This window comes from Muscardinus avellanarius, assembly GCF_963383645.1.
Source record: "Muscardinus avellanarius genome assembly, chromosome: 20".
Lineage (NCBI taxonomy): Eukaryota > Metazoa > Chordata > Mammalia > Rodentia > Gliridae > Muscardinus > Muscardinus avellanarius.
In genome coordinates, this window is record NC_137806.1 from 14,029,557 (window position 1) to 14,035,371 (window position 5,815).

Here is a 5,815-nt window from a genome sequence, read left to right on the forward strand (position 1 = left end):
GAGATACTACATAGTTAAGGAATGTTGGTTAACTATTGCCAAGGGGGGGGGGTGTTACATCAGGATAAGTAGGATTATAGGGCTTTCCTGTAAGCAGAGGGGTGCAATAAGCAAGGGGCTTACAGGCAAATCTTAGGCAGGATGGTGGAGATTTCTCCAGAATCTGGAGGTAAGGATATATTGAGCAAGACTTGGAGGCTAAGATGAAGTCACTTTTGTTTGAGGCCCTAACAGTGTAGCTCAGTGGTAAAACACTCAGATTCAATCACCATTACCTACCTCCATCCAGACATTCAGTTATAATTTTTTCATAACTCTTGAACATTTTGTAACTCATAAAACAAACTTCTCTAAGGAGCTATAAAAATAACAAACTTATGCACATGATTTTGAGGAGACAAAACTGTGGGAAAGATAAATCCTGTAGGATTCAGAGGAAAACACTAAAATTCTACCAGAGCCTTATGAACATATATTGTTAGGAATCTGTGCTTTTTGTAAGGGTTTCTCCTCTCTCACTGAGGCAGGGACACCCAGAAAATTCATCAAAGACATGTACTGAATCTTAATCCATGCCAATGAGAAATCATGTAATAAACATAATAGCTAACATAGCTATCAAAATCAGTATGTATCAGAAATGCCACATGTTTAGCACATTTATTTAATCTTTTTATACTCATCAGATCTTTAGAATGTAATAAACTCAACTGTATTTAGTCAAGAAACAGATGCATTACAGATTTAAGAAATTGCTAAAGTTCTCATTTGTAGTAAATTACAGATCATGAATTCATATTTATTTATTTTTATTTACTTATTTATTTATTTTTGTGGTGCTGGGGATTAAACCCAGGGGCATTCTGTTTCCGAGCTATGCCCCAGCCCGATTTTCTATTCTTTATTTTGTAAGCAGGTTCTCACTAAGTTGCAGAAGGCCTTACTAAGTAGCTGAGGCTGGCCACAAACCTGGATCCTCCTATCTCAGCCTCCGAAGTACTGGGATTACAAGTGTGTGCTACCATGCCTGGCTAGATCATGAGTTTAAATTGAAGCATTTTAGGCAGGCATGATGATGTACACTCTGTAATCATAGTAAATGGGAGGCTAAATAGGGCAATTTCAGTTTCAAGGCCAGTGTTAGCAATTTAGCATGACCTTCAGGAACTTAGTGACACCTGTCTCAAATTAAAATAGAACTAGGTAGAGTACTCTTGGGTTCCATCTCAGTACAAAAAAAAAGAGAAAAAAAGTAAGCATTCTGTCTTCAGAGTCAACATTTATCAATAGTTTCTTTCTTAATTCCCAATATATTATTAAGAATAATGCTGGCACAGAAAGATATAACTGTGTGCAGGGTTGTCTGTGGACATTCTGCATGAGAATCTTCTCTTTCTTTAAAAATTTTTATTTGTGCATTGATGTCAAATATCTTAATAGGATACGAGATGGTGGAGACACTTTTTATTTCTTCTTACCAAGTATTTTATCAGGTTGCTGCAGACACAAAGATAAGTAAATCATTGCCCTATCCATGAAAAACAAAAGAGTGAAATAGAAATACTTTAGTATCAAAGGGGTAAAACTGTGCATTAGGATGAACCCACAAATTTTAATGCTGGCAATAGTGTTAGTTAAGATTGATGAAGTTGTTAATATCTAAGGTAAAGAGAATTTGTCTTCGTTTCCTTCTCAGACAATTACTATGAACTGTTCACTAGAAAAATGAGTGAAAACATCACCATTTATACTTTTATTGCCACTAGAAATACCTTTTTCTCCCAAATTTGCATTGGGATATCAGCCAACACCATTTTGCTTCTCTTCCACCTCCTCGTGTCCCTTTTCTAACATAGGTCCAAGAATACTGACCTGATGGTTGGCCTCTTGGCACTAATTCATCTAGTGATGCTAATAGCCAGGGTGTCCATGGACATAGACAAGTTTGGATCTTGGAACTTCTGGGATGATATCACATGCAAATCAGTTATCTACTTGTACAGGTTGATGAAGAGCCTCTCTCTTTGCACCACCTGCCTGCTGAGTGTCCTCCAGGCCATCATCCTCAGCCCCAGAAGCTCCTGCTTGGCAAATTTCAAACATAAGTCTTCACAACACAGCCTGTGTTGCTTTCTCATTCTCTGTGTTTCCAGTATATTTATAAATGCTCATTTTTTAATCTCCATTTCTGGCCCAACCAATAAGACAGCCCTTCGGTTTGTCTCAGAATCCTGTTTTGTTTCACCCAAGGGTTACTTCTACAAGAACTATTTTACTGCAATGGGGGTATTTCAAGACATCTTGATTATAGGACTCATGGCCCTTTCAAGTGGGTATATGGTGGGTCTCTTGTGCAGGCATAAGCGGCAGTCCCAGCATCTCCACAGCACCAGTGTTTCCTCAAAAGCATCCGCAGAACAAAGGGCCACCTGGACCATTCTGCTGCTCATGAGTTTCTTTGTTATCATGTACTTTTTGGACTGCATTGTCTGCTCTTTCTATGAAGTATTGCTGAAGGATGATCCAGCTCGCCTGTGGCTCCAGATGCTGGTGGGCAATGGCTATGCCACAATCAATTCTTTGTTGCTGATCAGTACTGAAAAACAAATAATCAAGGCTATAAAGGTTGTATTGGGGAAGGAGAGTAAATGTTAAAATATATGGTGATGGAGAACTTTTGTCATTGTTTCATCTTATAATTTGTTCTAAAATTGAAAATAATTTGTCAGAAAAACCAAGTAAGAATGAAGGTGGTGTAATTTAAATATTTGGGTTTTTTGGTAACACTACTAAATTACAGATTGACTATTCTTGTACAGCTTATCTCTAAAGCAATGTGTGTGTGTGTGTGTGTGTGTGTGTGTGTGTGCATGTGTTTTGCAGGGCCCAGTGACATTCTACCTCTAAATGTTAGTCCTATTTGATTTCTGTTTTTGAAAAGTGAGTCTTGCTAAATTGTTGAGAGCCTTGTTAATTTACTAAGGCTGACTTTAAACTACAAACCTCATTTCTCAGCATCCCATGTACTGAGATTTCAGGATTGCACCACCATGCCCAGCTCATATCAACTCTTTTTATTGAAGTTGCATTTTAAATAAATTAATATTATCATGTCCATTTACCAGAGGCAGAAACTAAGGTCCAGAGAAATTTGGATGAGTCAAGATTACATAGGAAACAAATGAAGAGATCCAGGATTTCAACCCCAGAAATAATACTTTAGGATCTGTGCTTGTAGAACTTAGCACACAATCCATGATGACCTTTGTTTTATAGGTGATATATAGGAATGACATGCCCCTTCAAAATGTAGCATCAATGGTCACCTTTGTCATGTCTTCTTTCTGTCAGGATGAAACATCCATGGAAGGTTATCCAATGTTCATCTATGGGAAGGTGTCTTGTGGCACTGAATATCTGTGTGTGGAGGTACTTTCAAGTACCTTGATCATAATCAAGGTCACTGATTTTAATGTCTGATGTGGTTATTTCATTAGAGATTCTAGGTGTTGCTCATAAATAAGGCAATTAGTGAAACTATGAAACTCTGGAGCCTCATTGTGGTGATTTCTTCCTGTGTGTTACATGTATCAGTTTCTCTGTCATTCCATTACCTCCTCTATTCCTTCCTTCCTCTCTCTCCCTTCTCCCTGGCCCTCTCCTGTCCTCTGCTTCTCCAGTAGCTGGGACAACAGTAAACACCATCACATCTGGCTCTAGATTATGCTTTTTAATACTTTCATTGGTCCATTATAGCATCACATAATAATGTATAAATGATAATTATGATGAGTGTGGCATATACGCACACAGAACTTGGTGGTCTTTCCCCAGCTCTCTCCACATTACCCCCTTCCCCAAATGGAAACTTGAGATTGGCATTGGTATCCTCACATATGCACATGATGTCCACGGAAGTGTTTCCTTCATCGATTCTCCCTCTCCCCATTTTTTTCTCTTAGACCACCTTGTTTACTCCACTGAAGTTTATCCTCCATTTTATGAGGTCTTTCTAGTATCTGGATTATTCTCTATCTTACTTCCTAGTTATGCAAGAGTAATATAGCTGAATCATATAGTCTCTCCATTCCCAGTCTTCTGAGAAATCTCTACACTGATCTCCATAGCAATTGCAATAATTTGCAATTCCACTAACAGTGTAGAACAGTTTCTTTTTCCCCAAATTCTCAACAGCATTTATTGTTGTTTTCCTGATGATTGCCATTCTTATTGGGGTTAGATGGAATCTCAGTGTAGTCTTTATTTGCATCTTCCTGATTGCTAATGATGTTGAACATTTTTAATGTACTTATTTGCCATTTGTATTTCATCTTTTGTAAAGTGTCTAATTTTCCATTTAATGATTTAGTTGTACGTCTTTTAAAAACTTTGTTTATTTTCAACCTGTGAATATATTTTAGAATGCTAGACTTATGCCCTCCTCTAGTATTTTTAAAGCCTTTGGTCTTAGAAAACTGAGAATAGATCCACCATATGATCTGGCTATATGTCTCCTGGGTATTTGTCCAAACTGGTTGAATTCAGAGAACTACAGTAACATATGCATACCCATGTTCATAGCAGCACAATTCACAATAGCCAAAATATAGAACCAACCTAGGACTCCATCAACAGATGAATGGATTGGAAAATTATGGGAAATACACACAATGGAATTCTACTCAGCTACAAAGAAGAACAAAACTATGTCATTCACAAGAAGTTGTAAAGACTTGGAGAACATTATTCTAAGTGAGATCAGCCAAGCACAGAAAGAGAAGGGACTTATGTTCCTCTAATATGCCCAAAGTAAGGAGTATTAGGGATACCAGAGGGACTTCAGCCAATGGAGGAAAAATATCAGGAAAGCTAGAATGGAAGGGTATGGGAGGAAGAAGGGTGAGTTTGATTAATGAAGGAGCTACATCCAAATTTGTGTAAAAATATAAATATAATATGGTTGACCTGGACACTCATTGTTGGGAGGGAGGGAAGGGGATTTGGGGGGAGAGGCCACCAAGCACAGTCTGAATATATGCCATTTTCAATATGTTCTACATAAAAATAAAAAATAAATAAGTAATATAAAAAGTCTCTGGTCTAATTTCCAGGTCTTTTTTCCATCTGGAGTAGACTCTTGTGCAAGATTAAAGGTGGGGATTTCATTTTTCTACAAATGGAAAACCATTTTTTCCAACAATGTTTGTTTAAAAGGCTCTCTTTTCTCCAACATATGTTTTTAGCATCTTTGTGGAAAATCAATTGCTCTTGCAATTCTGGGTCTTTTATTTATATACAGTCTAAAACTGACTTTGCTAGGTCTGTGAAGAATGACATTAGTATTGAATAGAGATTGCATTAACTGTGTAGATTATGTTGGTAGAATGTGCATTTTTTTTCTTTTGTTTTATTGGTGCACTGTATTCATACATCATAATGGGATAAAAAAAAAAAAAAAACTTTTGTAGACATACATGCATGCATCGCCCAGTTAGCCCCTACCCAATCCCCAAATCCATTCCCTCCCCATCCCTCCTGCCCATGCTTGGCTTAGTGGTTGACATCTAGTATTATAGCACTTTATCCAAAATTAACAATGATAATATCACATAACAGTTTCATTTGTCTGATACCAAGCTTTTGATGACTTAAAGATAACATTTCAATATTTCTTTTTTGCTTTCTTTCTTACCAGAGAATATTTTTCCTTTTTTTTTTAGGTGAAACTATCATACATTTATTTATTTATTTTTCTGAAAAAATCTATTCTAATATAAAATATGGATTCTAGGTACACAAAACAATCTCGAAAAAG

The 5,815-nt window shown here is 36.9% G+C and overlaps 1 pseudogene across 1 annotated transcript; it reads left to right on the top strand.

Moving 5' to 3' along the window:
- The first annotated feature begins 1,725 nt into the window (after positions 1-1,725).
- On the top strand, positions 1,726-2,655 carry LOC308277804 (vomeronasal type-1 receptor 90-like; annotated as a pseudogene). Its single transcript has one exon. The product of its transcript is annotated as a vomeronasal type-1 receptor 90-like (transcript).
- Positions 2,656-5,815: the final 3,160 nt, after the last annotated feature.